This window comes from Poecilia reticulata, linkage group LG8, assembly GCF_000633615.1.
Source record: "Poecilia reticulata strain Guanapo linkage group LG8, Guppy_female_1.0+MT, whole genome shotgun sequence".
Taxonomy (NCBI): domain Eukaryota; kingdom Metazoa; phylum Chordata; class Actinopteri; order Cyprinodontiformes; family Poeciliidae; genus Poecilia; species Poecilia reticulata.
The window spans coordinates 18131423-18147875 of NC_024338.1; the positions used below are offsets into that span (position 1 = coordinate 18131423).

Consider the following 16453-nt stretch of genomic DNA (forward strand, 5'->3'; position numbering starts at 1 on the left):
TGGGTTAATGAAAAAGCTAAATTATTTATTTAACAAATTATTTATTTATTTCACTCATTTTCTTCATTTTTTGATTTATTTTACTCATTTTTTATTTATTTCACCCATTTATTTATTTATTTAATTTTGGCTGAAATGGCTCTCCATAAAGCAGGGGGGAAATTACTGTAAGTGAAATAATCTCCCACTGGATGTAGTAGTTTTGTAAATCAATATTAAGAAATTAACTTAAAACAAGCTCCTACATCTTTACTTGTGACTTTTGTCTTATTTCAAGTTTGCTGAAGTATTTGCACTGAAAACTAGACCAAAAATACTTGGTAAGACTTTGTGTTTTTGCAGTGTAACTGAATATTTAGAGTTAATCAGAACTTAATTGTTGACTGTATGATTTTTTTTTTATATAACTTTTTTTGCGTTTTTATAATGTGAAGCTTTTTGAACTGCCTTGTTGCTGAATTGTGCTATATAAATAAACTTAATTGATTAGCTTAGATTAGAGCATGTCCATGTGTTCCAATGGTCCAGTCAAAGTCCAAACCTAAATCTAATTAAAGAATTGTGAAGAAAGCAGCAAAATGTGGTTCTAAAAATGAACCAAAATTAAGTTTATTGCAGTTTATTTTTTCAAACAAACTGTCTTTTGTTTGACTATCGTAACTTTGCGTTTGTATTTGAAGTACTTGTGAAAAAGCTGAATAAGTATTCAGTATTTCTGCAATGCACTGCAAAAACACAACATTTTATTAAGTATTTTTGTCTCCAATCCAAATCTTAGTTCTTGAAATAAGACAAATCTAACTTAGAAGTAACTTTTCAGCAAGATATAGATGCTTGTTTGAGTGAGTAATTCTTTAATGTCGATTTTAAAAACAACTGGAAGATTATTTAACTTAAAATATGACAAGAATGTCTTGTTATAAGTGAAATAGTCATTGGCTTAAAACAAGCTCCTGTAGCTTTCTGAAAAGTCAGTTGTATGTTAGTTTTGTCTTATTGCAAGTATAATAAGCTAGAAGCATACTCAGCAAGACGTTGTGTTTTTGCAGTGCGGGTTCACATTTCTCGGCTCCTGAAGGAGGATCTACCGGTAATCCTCAGCAGAGGGAGCTAAAAGATCAGCGCCACCAGCTCCAGCAGGCCTGACTGAGGGGAGAGACGTTTCCGCCGCCTGCATGATGTAAAAAAAGCCTCTTCATACCCTCGTCTTTTGCGTGGTGACGGGCAGAACTCCGGGTTGCCATGGTGAGCAGCTTGCGCGACGGGTCATAATTAATAGAGCCACAGAACTCGGTTCCGTGACTCATTACATTTCGAGAAGTTAATGAGGAAATCACATAGATCCCCAGGGGCAAATGACTTCATATGTGGATAATGTGGACATTTAATAAATGTTTAAAATTATACGACGGGGTGATTAGCTGTGTCTGCTGCTGCAGCAGCTGCCTCTGAAGGTCTGCCTGCCTGCGTTTGTGCTGAAGGTAAGACGACGAAACCTTCAGACAGGAGACGCAAACCTTTTCTCAGGCCGGACCTCTCACTGTGGGCACAGGAATATTTAAATCTTTTAGCGCTGCAAATGGCAATTAGCTTAATTATCAATTAATCTGTTAATTATTATAACGATTAATCATTTATTCTGCCGATTAATTAGTTTATTCTTGTGAATAATCGGTTATTCTGACAATTATTTGATTAATCAGATTTTTTTTTTAAATTTCATATTTTTAATTTATGCCATTTTCATGCAATATTAGAAATTAATTAAAAGATGCAGATAAACAAATCATTCTATTACATTTATTAGAATAAAGTCTTGTTTGAATTTATTCTAATAAATTCAAACAAAAAAACATTTCCTTGCCTAAAATATAGCAAAGGATGCATCTGCAGTTTTAAAAAAATCATATCTAAAATTGCAGGATGTTGCCTAATAAGTGGGGCTGTAGATAATTATTTTAGTAATTATTTATTTTGACGATTAATTGATCAATCAAATGAAAAAATTTGGCACATTCTGCAGATTTTTTGTTTAACCACTTGAGGTCATTTTATGCAATTTTATAAATGCATAAGAGAAAGTAAATAAGCATTTGAACTAATTTTTAAATAAGAAAACTTTCCTTTAGTGTGAAAAGCTCCGTCCATTCTGCTCTCTTCACTGTTTCTTGGCTTAACTGATTAATAACTGGATGCAAAATGTGCCTAACAATAGATTTTATTTTTCACAGTTTGTCCTAGGGGAAGCTAAACCTATGCCACTTGAGGATAGTTATATTCTGGGCAGAATATATTTACAAAGAAGTTTGGTTTTTTTTTACATCTTAAATAACATTTTTATATATTTTTGTACAGTTTTGGCTTAATTAAAGCTCAGAGTGTGATGTTCTTTCAGAAAATTACCCGTTTTTGAGTTTGTATATCTCAGCTAACAATTAATCAATTACTAAATCAGTTGACAATTACTTAAATAATCGATTAATCGTGATTAATTCAATTAATCGTTTCAGCCCTGGGACTTTTTTTTTTATCCAAGCCAACTTGTTTCTTTCACATTTGGTTCTGGGGGGCGACCCAGTCAGAGCTGCAGTCCAGTAGCGGGCAGACTCATTGATTTCCAGATAGGAAAAAGCAGACCAGCCACCAATTTGTCATCAGAATCTCTGGTAAATTCTGATAGTTGTTTACGACTGAACCTTCTGGAGAGAGAAAGTCTCCCTGGAAATGCAGAGGCAATAACTGAAATGGTGAAGGGAGTCTGAAGCACCGAGCAGAGATTTATTTAGCATCCAATCCAGGGATCACCAATAAGTCTTCAACAATAAGGTTTCATGACAGCAGCGCTGCTGGAGTGAAGCCAGTTTAACGGATGGTGCTTTAGGGTCATGAACCCCAACATGTTTAGGTCTGCAGTTTTACTCCAGTCCAACAGGTGGCAATAATTCACTAGTTTGTTCACTGAGAAAAGAAGACAGGAAGGCATTTTTAATAATTTTTTAATGGAATTATTTACTTGAGTAAAAATAGGTTTGTGAGAAATTAAGATAAATGAAGGTTACCTATGGATTTCCCAGGTAAAATAAGATCAGACAAAATAAGCTAAGCTAAAATCCGCTAAGCTAAGTCAAGCTAAGCTAAAATAAGCTCTACCTGCACATTTATGACAAGCTCACCTGAATGACCCCTAAAGAAATTAACTTTGTTCAATCAAAATGCTTAAGATTTTGTATTAATAAGTATTTCAAACTATTCCTACACAAAACCTTTACAACCAAACAATTACACCAAGGTCATTGTATGTATTTGACATTTTAAAATGCCAAAATGTCCACATAACTTTTTATTTTGGTCCATCTGATGATGTAATTTTTAAATATTATTCTGAACAGTTACTCAGTACTTTGTTGACCTTTTTACCAAATACTTTTTTACTCTTGAGTAATTTCTCTGATGGCTAATTTTTACTTGAGTAAAAATATGTTGGAAGTGGCGCTACAGTTTACCGCTACCTTGAGAAATGGATGGAAGTATTGATTGAAATAATAAGAAAATAATGAAAGCGTTCATCTGAAAGCATTTACTCTCAGCACGTTTGTTGACGTCAGGCTAATTGTGTATTACCTAAGCTGGACCGCAGTGGACAAAGCCAGAATATGTCAGAAGACGAATGCATGGCGGTCAAAACGACTGCCAGACGGACATGAATTACGCCTCCAGATCCAGAGAGCAGCGGCCAAAAGTCTTCCGCACCGAGCAACAGGGTCATCATGTCATCCAAATCTCAGGGGCTTCTGGTTGTGCAAGCAGGCTTTTCATTTTAAACTGTCCAGAAAAAAGAAAAGAAACGGCAATCAAGAAAATGGTTATTCTCCCATTTCAATTAGCCTAATTAAAGCGGGGTCAGCGGGCTACTCTGAAGAATGACGAGCGCCCTACGCTACAGTGTGTGTGTGTGTGTGTGTGTGAAAGGCTCTCTGAGGGGTTCAGCTGGAACACTGCATCAGCAGTCAGAATGAGAAATTAACCATTTGCTTTCATGCCTCCGCTGCCTGAAGCGCACACACAATCTTGTCAGCAGACATTCTGCCAGAAAAGATTCAGAGCCACTCAGCACCCATTCATATCCCCGATAATTGGTCAGTAAGTGATCAGGAACTTGCATAAAACATCTAAAAAGCCGGTAAATATCTGTCCGAATGCTTCCTCAGACATTCTGGTCTATTTTTATCCCACATAGGTGGAGCAGACTCCGGCAGTGAGGGGGTTAACTTTAGGTTCAGCCTGCCGGTGAGAGCCAGATGGTCATGTAGAGCACTAACGGCGACATGGGTCTACACAGCTCCCTCTGCTGGAACACGGATACACGCACACAGCCCCATCTGTATGCACACCCGCCTCATTTGCATGCAAATGCACGCATGAACATCCCTTGAAGAAAACGCCGCCTGTGATTCCCGGGTCGTTTAACTATTCCCTCGTTCCCCACAACCTCCAACTTCTTCCCTCACGTCTCTGCTTTCGTTTACCTCCGTCTCAGTCTGATGGGCAGAGTTAATTGGCAGCCGTCTAATTGCCGCTCATTAGCTTGAGTAACCAAACATGAGATGCAACAAACAAACCTTTTCTCTCTGCTCTGATTTTTGAAACAATTCCCATTTCTAGGTCCTTTCATCCGCTCTTCCGTGTAAAGTTTTTGTTTACTGCTTCATTTTTCCTTCAGCTGCTTTCTTGAAGTCGCAACATGAAAACAGCCGACACAAAAAAATGAAAAAAAGCCTTAACAGGTTATTTATTTTATTCTAAACTCGGATGAACAGAAAAGCTCAACAGATGATTAATAATAAACATAACATGTCTCACTTTAAGGATGTTTTCACACCTGACTTTGACTGGGGACCAAAATTGCAACATTTGTCACATTTTCAGCTAGTGTGGTTTGCTGAAATAACTAATAAACGATACGATAAATGTCCAGCCCCAGGTGTCACAGGAATATAAAGCTGTGCTATGGGTGTAGATATTCTGAGAGACGTAGTGGTGCTTCATAATCTAAGCCAGTTAAATTATATAAATGTTGAATAAAAGCGGCCCTAGAGTCGCGCCTTGAGGAACCCCTGATATGATCCCTGATGATTCCGATTTTTAACGTCCAAACAAACTCATTTGTAATGTGCTTTTTTTGGACATCCATCATAAAGAAATGTGATTGGTGTCACTAAACTGTATGTTCAAATTGTTGATGCTTTTATTAACGAAACACTGGAGAAAATGGTAACTATTAATCGTGACTGTAAGGAGAGTTTCAGGGAGTTTGAAGCATCATTGTGACAACAATAAAACTCTTTAAGATGTTTATCACGATAAATGATGTACGATACGATAAATATTCTCACCTTTAGGTGACAGAAATGTAAAATGGTCTCCTTTGTGTAGACATATTAAGAGAGCTTCATAATCTAAACCTGTGAAATTATATAAACTTTGAATAAAAGTGGACCTAGAACGTCGCCTAGAGGAACCCCACATATGATTCATGTTGCATCGGGTAATATACTCATTTTTAATGTGCTTCTTTAGGACACCTGCCATAAAAAACTTTATTTTCAAATTTATTGGTATTTTTTTATGCTTTCATTGACGAAACACTGGAGAAAGTAGGAACTATTAATCGTGACTGTAAGGAGAGTTTCAGGGAGTTTTAAGCATAATTGATTGGAATTTATTGTGATGATAAACAATATGATAAATGTCCCAACAATAGGTGTCACAGAAATATAAAGTTGTGTGTTATGCGTGTAGATATTCTGAGAGACGTTGTTGTGCTCCGTAATCTAAACCAATTAAATTATACAAATGTTGAATAAAAATGGCCCGAGTACGGTGCCTTGAGGAACCCCTAATATGATTCTTGATTCAGATCTTTATCTTCAAAATGACAAAAAGTCACCCAGTTCTGTCAAAGAAGATCTGATCCGGTTTAATCCAGTCCTGGACAATCCTGGCCATTTTCCAATCTGTCAGTCAGGATGCTATGATTAGCTAGCTACGCCAAACGCAGCACAGAAACTCGGCAAAATAAAGAAAAAAATGACTGGAGAGCATTAAAAATGTCATTTCACCTTCCTACTGGGCGAGAAGTGGGTCTGTCATTAACTGTTATTAGAACTGAAGAAGGGGTGTGTTTATTTTTTTAAAGTTTTGCATGTGATCAACACGTGCAGAAAGACTCGCGCATGCGTGTGAATTTTTTTTTTTCCTCTACAAAAGAAACCCCTCATAACATATTCAAGCTCACACCCACATGTACTGACATGCACAGCAGCAGAGGCCAGCCTCTTCGCCCACGCCCTGTTGGCATTTGGCAGGTTTCTCTATATTTGGGTAGCGCTCCTCCCATGAGTCGAGCTCTCTCTCTCGCTCTCTCTCTCGCCTCCTTTCCCCATTTAATCTATCTTAGAACAACCTCGGGGGTTTAATTTCTCTCTCAAGGCAAAGTGCTCTGCTGGCATGGCAGCCGAATCCATACAAGAAGAGTGCATCAAGCTTTAATGTGGACATCTCAACGGTGGGGCAGTTTAGTCAAAGTGACATGAAATATAGACCAAAGCGTGTCACTGCTGGACAAAAAAAATTAGTCTGGGCCGGCTGCTGTCCTCTGGGGACGCAGACTCAAGATTGGAAAGAGCGAGACGGGAAAACTCACACCGACACACAAACAGGGCGATACTGCCAAGTAATTATTGTAGTAATTCCAAGAAATTATTTTTCAATCAAGAGAGAGTCTCTAAATTATTAGATTAATTAGCCGGCTTCCTGGTTCCTGCAGCGCCGAGGGACAGGATGGGATGAAACGCGACAGAGTAGGTTATAAAACGGTAATGAAAAAAACCCGGGTGTCTCTCTGAATCCTGCTACTATCAGCTGCAACAACATTCAGTGAGTCGGACCTTTTTGCTCCCAAATGCACAAACTCGCATATCTATAACGGAGACGGGAAACGTCCAGCCAGAAGAGATTCATGCATGCGGCGCTCGGCTCCTTCCAGGGTTTCTGCCACTCCAATCGTTAATTAGATTAAGTGGAGGAAAGTGTTGTACAGTTCAGGTGATTTACAGGAGCATGAAAGCTCGACGGTCGACGTAAATCCAAAGAAAGGGAGCCGACGCACACGTTTGACGGGAGCTATGATACAGTCCTGTGCAATAGTTTCGGTCCATTGCCGCGGTAACAGGTTGTCAGGCCAACCAGAGATGCTGAAAGTTTAAAGAAAAAGGTTTGTAAATTCATATGTAATTCTACTTTCTGGATCAGTTTTTGCTGCCTTTCCATTTCAAATGAGAGCAAAACTTTTTCGATGTTCTGCTGATGTAAAAAAAAACCACACACAATGTTACAATTGTGGTGTTTGAATTAAATAAGAAAAGGAATAAAAATCACACATGAATATGTTTCTTCACGAGATAAGTCATTAAAAATCATGTAAACAATTACAGTAGATGTTAATATTTCATCCACGGCAGGAATGTTCATCATCAGACATCAGAAGAGACGTCGGCGATTTTCCAAAAGTCAAAGATTTGGGTTTTTGAGGTTTTTTTTTTTAATGTTTAAGATTAAGCTTAGAATTTGAATTTTTATTGGCAAATTTTCAACTTTTCAATTTCAGAAACTTCCAAGTTTTCTAGAAAATTTCAAATATCAAAAAATTTCTGATTTGTTTTAGAAAATGTTTGACTTTTCAAGCTCTGAAAATGTCAAGTTTTTTTCTGGAACATTTCTGAGAGTAAGCTCAAAATTTTAGATTTTTCTTGCAAATCTTTGACTTTTCAAACATTTTAAGTTTTTTTTTCTCTCAAATTTATGAGATAAATCTCAAAGTGATAATTTTTTAGGACAAATTTTTGACTTATGGAGCTTTTTTTTGAAGATTTTTTTCTACAACATTTCAAAGATTAATCTGACAATTTGAGTTTTTTTGGCAGAAATGTTCACTTTTTCTTATCTACAATGGCCCTAATACAGCATCATCAATGAAAGACGTGCCAGTAGAAAACGTGGAGATGGTTCAAACTTTTAGCTTTTAGAAATATGACACCTGGCAGCGGCTTTCATCCATCATTTTCCCAGAGTTGTCTTTTCTGCTCTGGACTAAGTAGGACACCTTTCAGCTACAGCGGAACATAGAAAATGAAAATGCAGATCCGCAGATTGAAAAATAATCCTCATAACATCCCATCAAGTTCGGAGGAAAGTGATAAATCCCTGAGCTCTTGTGTTGAGTCAGTTTCTGTTTGATGTGGTAAAGGAATCTTGTTCATCAGGGTAAAGGAGCGGCGCTGGTGAACTGGTTAGCCCTGTCACCTTGCAGCCAGACGACTCCTGGTTCCGTCCCGCTGTCTGTCTCTGTGTGTTAGTGTGATGGACTGGCAGCCTGTCAAGGATGAACGCTGCTTCTTCCCCAACAGATTTAGAGAAGCATGGAGGCTCGTTGCTGCAGCAGGGATTTATGGGCTTTGTTGATGGACTCTAAATAAAGTTGAAAATGTAGAATAAACAAACACCTGAATGCAGCTGAGCATCTAAGAGTTGTTTCAAAAAGGTTGAGGTAAGCATCCAGAAACGATCTTCAATGAATTAATCCTATTAGAAATAATGGCTGACTGCATACATTCTCATTATTTTGCTTCAGTTGGTCTGGAATTAGTTCATTATGAGTCCATTTCTGTGTTCTGGGTCTATGACCTTTAAACCCTGTACATAAATCGACATTTCCCAGAAGAGAGGCGCTTCCCCGAGCAAGGAACGATTCTGTCTTTAAATGAATATAATAATGGATATATTTAAATATAATCATGCCAAATGTGGGGATGTGTGGTTGTGCTGCTTAATACTACAGTCCTATAAAGACAGGTATATGTGTTTCCATTGGCTGTATAACTGCACAAGTTAGCATTTTGAAAATCATCAAATTTGGAAAAGTTTTGGCGCTAGGATAAGATTATTTTTTCTTGGTTTTATTCAAATTGGTTTATTTTACAAAACTGCAATGGAAAAACTTTTTTTTTCCATCACCAAGGATGTTGCTGCTGGCAGAAACCACAAAGATGATGATGACAGGAAGTAGTTGGAGGATGTTGGCACGGCATGTTTTTAATTACCTATTGGCTGAACAAATTTATTCATGTGTGATTTTAATCATATTCCTTATTTAGTGGAAACACCATAATTTCAAAATTGTTTTTTTAGCTGAATATTTACAAAGAGACCTCTCCAAAAGCAGGAAGTAGATTACAGCACAGGGCATTCTGGGTAAATACAACCAAAACAAACATGAGTGACTAGCTTTAGGGGGAGAAATAATCCGGAATCTTTTACCAACGACAAAAAAGAAATCCTACAACCACTAAAGTCTGACGCCCTCCAATTTTGTTTACATTTCATGAAGAAGGAAGTTGTGCTCATCGTCTTCGTCAGAGGTTTTCATCTTGTTTCCTTCAGTGGTTATTGGTGCAGCGCCCCCACAGGCGAGGAGGGGAACAGGTTTCTCAAAAGGTTTGGTTCATTTTACTCAGTTCAGTGTGAAAGAAAGCCACGGCAGTCCAAAATGCAACAAATGTTGCAACTTTGGTCCCAAATCAAACCGAATCTAACGAACAATCAGGGCTGAAAACTCCCATTCATTATCGATACTTGACTATTCTTTCTTGGTTATAGGTGTTTAGCAGCTATTTCCAGCAATAATTGGATTGTTCTGTAGCTTTTTCCCAGTCAAACAACATGCATGCTAGCTAAATATTCATCCACACTATATCAATAAAAGCCCTTTAATCTGACTTCATCCCGATTGCTGACCAAGCAGCTGGACTCTGATGATCTTGCACTCATTCGCTCTCGCGCCCTGCGACCCCAGAGCTTGACCTTTGGAGGCTCTCCATGTTGCACCAGTGCAAACTGCTCCAAGCAAAGGGCAGCGTGATTGGAAAAAATCCAGTGAGCGTGACTGAATTGACCTTACTGATCTTTAGCTGGAGGGATCCTCGGCCGGAGGCCCCGTTACCGTGGCAATCACAACAAACGGAAAAGGAAAAGACAAGAAAAGCGGAGAGATCCGGTTGGGATTCTCTGCCGGGAAGTTAAAGTGTGTGAAGCCATCCGCTGATAGTCGCGTGGGCGTCATGGCAAAGAAAATGAAAAGCAACAGAAGAAAAAGGGAGAGAGAGAGAGATGTAGGAGAAGTGGGCGATCAATCCTATGAGAGAGTTGTTATGGAAACAAACATTCATGATGAGTCTGATGATGATCAGAGGCGACTTTTGGAGGGAAATACATGAAGAAGTCAACTCACGACGTTATGTGTGAAGCTTAATTTACACCGAAACGGGCAGCAGTTCCACTCCCAGGAAAAGGAGGAGAAGAAACCCCTGTAATGGTAAATAATTAAAGGCAGTTTCATAAATGAAATGGCCTCTGAGCTGCTGCTTACTGCTGAACGCCACGGATGCTTTCGCAATAAGCTCTAATTATATTAGTGAAAATATTTTGTCTCCGGTAGAATCACCGGCTGCAAACATAAGCAGCTCGTCTCCTTCTGCTGTGACTTCGCGTTTTCGTCTCCACAAAAGAAGTCAGGCATTTATTTTCTGAACAATGGAGCCAAATGCAAGAAGTGAAACAAAGATTGTTGCTCGGGAGTCGGAGCGGCAGCTTAAACGTGACGGCTGAAATTAAAGCTGTAAGCACCTCAGATAATAAACCACTGGGCTGCAGGATGATGACATTTCAGCTTTGCTTAAAGTGGGGAACTTCCTGTCTCACAAAGATGGAAAAACACTGCAAAACCACAAAATCCTACCAAGTAGTTTTGTCCAGTGCAAATGTCTTCGAACACTTGAAATAATGCAAAACTGAAAGTAACTTTTCAGCAAGAAATATGAGCTTGCATTAAGTGAATCATTTCTTAATTTCTATCAAGTTGGAAGTTCTTCAAAAACGAAAAAAATAGACAATTACAAGCTAAAAAGATATGGAGTCAAAACAACCAAAATTACACCACAGTTTAATTGCAAGAGTTTGGAAATAAAAGTATCTACAAACATGAAAATGTAATATCTACATCCTAGCACTAGCTCAGATTATAACAAACAAGATAAATTGTCACGTTATGCAGATGATGCACAGATTTATATTACAGGGTCACTTTGTAACTTTAAAGTCTAAATCAGATCCATACAACAAATGCTGTTTAACCTGTTTATTTTATCCACACAGAGACGATGTTAAACATTTCATTAACCTGTTAGCCAGACAGGGTATAGCAAGAAATGCTAATTTTCACCCTTATTTAACAGATTATGAATTGGTGAAAGCCAGTTTGGTATTTAATTTAATACATGTTTGTTAAGTTATTATTCAGATCTCAGTAAAAACCAAGCAAACCAAACTGGAAACCAACAGTACATAAAACAATGTATTTGCTTTCATCAATAAAGTCTAAATCTGTCTATTTAGCAGCCATGTTTTTGCCAAATGTGCAAACATTTTGTAACTAAGACATGCTATAATCTCATTTCATCTTAACCTCCTTCAGCTGAATGAAAACAAACCCAAAGTAATTATTTTTAGACCAAAGGAGGAAGCTGTAAAAACACAGCTTCAGTTTTTACAGTGATTGACTCGGACCTGAACCTTCAGAGACGCATAAAGACGATTACAAAGTCAGTCTTCTACCACCAAGAAAATATTTCCAGGATTAAAAGTACTAAATCATCCATGTTCACATGGATAATTTAAAAGCTTATCCATGTCAACATCCCAAGTATCTCTCCAGTTTCTTGTCCCCTGAACCCAACCGGTCCAGGCAGATGGCCGCCCTCCTGGCAGTTTTCTCCTACACTACAGGAAGTTGTTTTCATGTTTCTGTCACCAACAGGTGACTGGTTGCTTGTAAGGTCATCACCTCACAAGGTCGCCTGCGATTGCACGCCTTTTGTTTTGGCTTTATGCAAATAACGCTGAATAAGGGTAGATTTAATGCTAGGCAGTTTTTAATATCGGCTGCAGGACTTGATTTTGATTTTCTCAAACATTTCGTGTTGAAGCCTGAAAATGTCTTTTTCTCCGATGCACACGTCTCAACACGCATGCAGCAGTGCAGCGTGGAGAGTGACAGAAAAGCAGGAATAGAAAGTGCTGTGACACTGTTTGCCACCGCCCTGTAAATCTGGTCTCTCCTGCTCGTGCTGGTGAGAACATAAACTTAGCAACCTGTGGCTAACTGCCTGTTCCTTTCAGCAAAGACACCACGAAGAGAACGGAGTCTTCCTTCTTGCCTCCAACTACAGCAGAGAGAAACGAGCCTCGTCTTCTCCTGGTCAGGCTGATGCTGTTCTCCACCGTAACAACATGGCTGATTCACAGCCGCGGGGTGAAGGGTTTACAGTCGGCAGGCAGAGACGGACTGCCAAACATGTTGAACCTCCGTTATTTCTAAACCTGCTAAAATTATATAAAATCTAAAGGTAGCCTGCTATGCTTCCTTGAATAAATTATTATTTATGGTCTACGCAAAACACGTTCATTACATTTTTTGCATAAAATCATCCTTGGGTGATAAGATTTTAGTCTGGTCAGTTGTCTATTTTGAACTCTTTCACAATGAGCTATTTTAGGTCTCTGTCACTTTAAATCCAAATAAGCTGCTGCTGGCCACGCCCCCCAACGTTTACACTCTACGTTAAAATCGCGAACAGATACGCAATTATACAACCGTACATCTTTGAAAAGTCAATTTCAGTTCAATTCAGAAATAGTTTATTGATCCCAAAGGGAAATTAAATTGTGTTGTACCTCAGATCTCCTGTAGCAGTCTGTATTACAGCAAATTTGAAGAAGCTTCTGACTAAAGACAGGCTCACGAAGAGGATGGTCAGGCTTGTCCATAATTTTCTTGATTTCATGTAAAACTCTTCAGAACCTGAACAGAACCAGCCATCTTTATCAGGTTATTGGGCCGTTTTAGGTCTCTGGCTCTGATGCTGCCGCCCCAACAGATGACAGCAGAAGAGACAAACTGATGCTGCAAACACTGAGGAATCCAAGCATCTACAAAATGTACAGTTGGCTCTGTCCTTACTTGTAGTCTTGTAGAAAAGCAGAAGTGGAGCTTCCTGCACAACCAACAAGACAGCAGCAAGTGGTTCCTGGCTGGTGAGTCAACAGCAAAACTCTTGCCTCTTACAGCAGCCATTGTACAGGGGTAAAACCAGCTGGAATTCAACTTGGGTTGCTAGGTAACGGACGGAACTCTGCTGGGATTGCTAGGTAACGGCTGGGACACCAAAACTCAAATTATTGCCTTAAACAGGAGGTTATTTTTTAAAAACGTTTGGGCTGATTTTTAGAAGCAATAGAAACCCAGATGTAAGTATAAGAATGTATTAAACACTGCAAAAACACAAACTATTTTGGTCTAGATTTTAGTGCAAATATTTAAGTTTACTTGAAATAAGACAAAACTAACTTAGGAGTAACTTTTTAGCAAAAATATAAAGATCTGTTTTAAGTCAGTAATTCCTTAATATTGATGGAAAAAGTATTTGTTCCAATGGAAGATTATTTCATGTACAAGACATCCATCCATCCATCCATTTTCTTTACACCTTTGTCCCTCAGTGGGGTCAGGAGGGTTGCTGGTTCCTCTCCAGCTAACGTTTCGGGCGAGAGGCGGGGTCACCCTGGACAGGTCGCCAGTCTGTCACAGGGCAACACAGAGACACACAGGACACACAACCATGCACACACACTCACACCTAGGGGCAATTTGGAGAGGCCAATTAACCTGACAGTCATGTTTTTGGACTGTGGGAGGAAACCGGAGTACCTGGAGAAAACCCACCATGCACAGGGAGAACATGCAAACTCCATGCAGAAAGACTGGGGCCGGGAATCGAACCCAGAACCTTCTTGCTGCAAGGTAACAGCTGTACCAACTGCGCCACTGTGCAGCCACATACAAGACATTTTTAAGTTAATTTATCTGCTGATAGAACAAGTGAATTTTTGCATAAATGAGTCAAGTCAGCTTTTATAGCAGTAAAGTGAAGATCTATTCAACAGACGGCTTTAAAAATGTAGACTGACTCCAAATGAGGGAATCTTGGAGGTTTAACCAGGGGGAGCTCCACCTGCAAGGCTTCAGGTTATAAAAATCTTTTAAAAAATTGATCAGTTTTTGCCTGCAGTAAGCTCCAATAGATGCACTTGGATTTCTATGCAGAATATCTGAATGGTTGGTCTTTGTGCTGTCACAGCCCAGAAATGTGAGGTAGATAAAAGGATTGATGGAAAAGAGGAGATCTGAGGCGCACAGAGCTGCAGGACCGACGCTAAAACACAGCAGCCCGGGCAGATCAGAGTCGGTCCACAATGACCGCTGGTTCCGTGTCAGAGCCACTCAAAACATGAAATGAGACGGACGATTCGAACCTCCTCGGATTTAGATGGTTGGCTCACCATGACGTCTAAATCAGCAGAAAACCAACTCAGACGACGGCAGAAGTGATTTAATGCTGTGGGAAAAAGCTGCAGCTCCGTCTAGAAATCCACAGCTGCTGCTTTTTAAAACTGACTCGGTTCCCTTTTATGTTGACGACTGAAAAACGGCAAATAATATGTCTGTGAAGCACGTCTTTTCAGAAAATCAGAGGTAATTCTCTACAATGACATCTGGATTCCACGTTTTATCACAGTACTAAAGTGACGATAAGAAATATTAGTTTGTTTTTAGGTAACTATGACTGGAAATCACAGCCACAAACACTGTTCTAGAAAAAAAAAAACGTTTAATGAACTTCTTCAGGCACATAAAAAGTATGATTTATATAACTGAACTGGTCACAGTAACTCAATTTAATCATAATTTCAAATTTATCGATACTTTTATTGGACAAATAATGGAGAAAATCATAAAACTAATAACAGTTTTGAGAGATTTTAAACATCTTTATTTGAAAATTATTGTGAAAGAAAGATCAATCAGAATTCTTATCATGACGATAAATTTATCGTATTAAACCTCCAACCAAAAAAATTAAGGTTTTTGTTTGACATGTACACTGAAAAAAAAACTTAAAAAATTCTAATTTGTTCCAAATAAATTTAATGTATTGTTAAATTTCTGATTTCAACTGCAACTAACAATTATTTTAATATTTGATTATTCTAACCATTAATCAGATAAAAATTGCCACATTTTTAATTTAACCACTTAAACCTTTTTTAAACGATATTAAAAATACACTAGAAGATGTAATTTAACAATTTCATTTTTTTACATAAGAAAATAAAGATTTTATTGCCTATATCAATAATGTATCACTGTTAGTGAATTTGAACCAAGTGAAGCTGAAGCTACGTCACTTGAGGAGTTTTGGGTAAAGAAAATACTAAATTCACTGATTATTTAAATAAATGATTAATCTGGTTAATTACTCCATCTTTTTTGATAAAGCCATTGTAATAAAGTAGTTTAGTAACTAATATCTAGTTGGTGATTATTTAAAAAAGCTATTGATCTCGTTGGAAAAGGCCGGTGTGGTGGGTTAAAGAAGGAACAGAAACTCTGAGCTCTGATGTTTTTCGGTCAGTGCATTAAACATTCGGCCATGTTGGCACAAAGTGCTCCCTGTGGCAGCATTCCTCCTGCTTCCATTAACTTCCTGTTTGGGACTTTATTTAAACTGCAGCCATGTTTGAATGTGGACTGATTATTGCGTTGACACCAATAGTTTTAGTCTCTTAATCTCTCTCTGCGTGGCTCTTCTGTCCTCCAGCGTCTCTTGTTCTACTTTTGTCCCTCATAAACGTTCATGTCTTAAGTGCAATAAGTACATTAGAGTCCATGTGTGAAATGAAGACCTCAATCTGTCTTGTGTGCATTAAAAAGGATTGTCCCACATAAAAAAAGAGATTTACTACAATTTTGTTGGTTTCTGGTTTGACAAGTGGCTGTTGCCGCCGGCGGAGCTTTTAGTTTCTCCCCCTCAACAATCCTATTTGTTTAACTCTCCTCCTCTCCTTTCATCTCCTCTCCCCTACTCTCCTCTCCTCTCCTCTTGTCCTTTCCTCCCCTCCTCTCCTCTCTCTTCCTCTCTTCTCCTCTCCTTTCATTTCTTCTCCCCTCTCCTCCCTTCCTCTCCTATTGTCCTCCCCTCCTCTCCTCTCCTCCTTCCCTCCTCTCCTCATCTTTCCTCTGTCGTTCCTCCTCTCCCCTCTCCTCTCTCCTCCGGTCCTCCTCCTCTCTCCTCCTGTTCTCCTCTCCTCTCCTCCTCCTCTCCTCTCCTCTCCCCTCCTCTCCTCTCTCTTTTCCTCCTCCTCTTTCCTCCTCTCCTTTCCTCTCCCCTCCTCTCCTCTTTCTTTTTCTCCTCCCCTTTCCTCTGTCGTTCCTCCTCTCCTC

At 38.9% G+C, this 16453-nt stretch overlaps 1 long non-coding RNA gene across 3 annotated transcripts in view; it reads right to left on the reverse strand.

Moving 5' to 3' along the window:
* LOC103468967 (uncharacterized) overlaps positions 1-16453 on the reverse strand; it is a 35848-nt gene that overhangs the window by 13784 nt on the left and 5611 nt on the right. For 2 of the 3 annotated variants that reach the window (XR_534274.2, XR_534273.2), the window contains exon 2: positions 3622-3822. This is a non-coding gene — a long non-coding RNA (uncharacterized LOC103468967). Of the gene's footprint in view, positions 1-2757; positions 2959-3621; positions 3823-16453 lie in introns of those variants that run through there. The other variant, XR_534275.2, reaches the window with a different exon arrangement.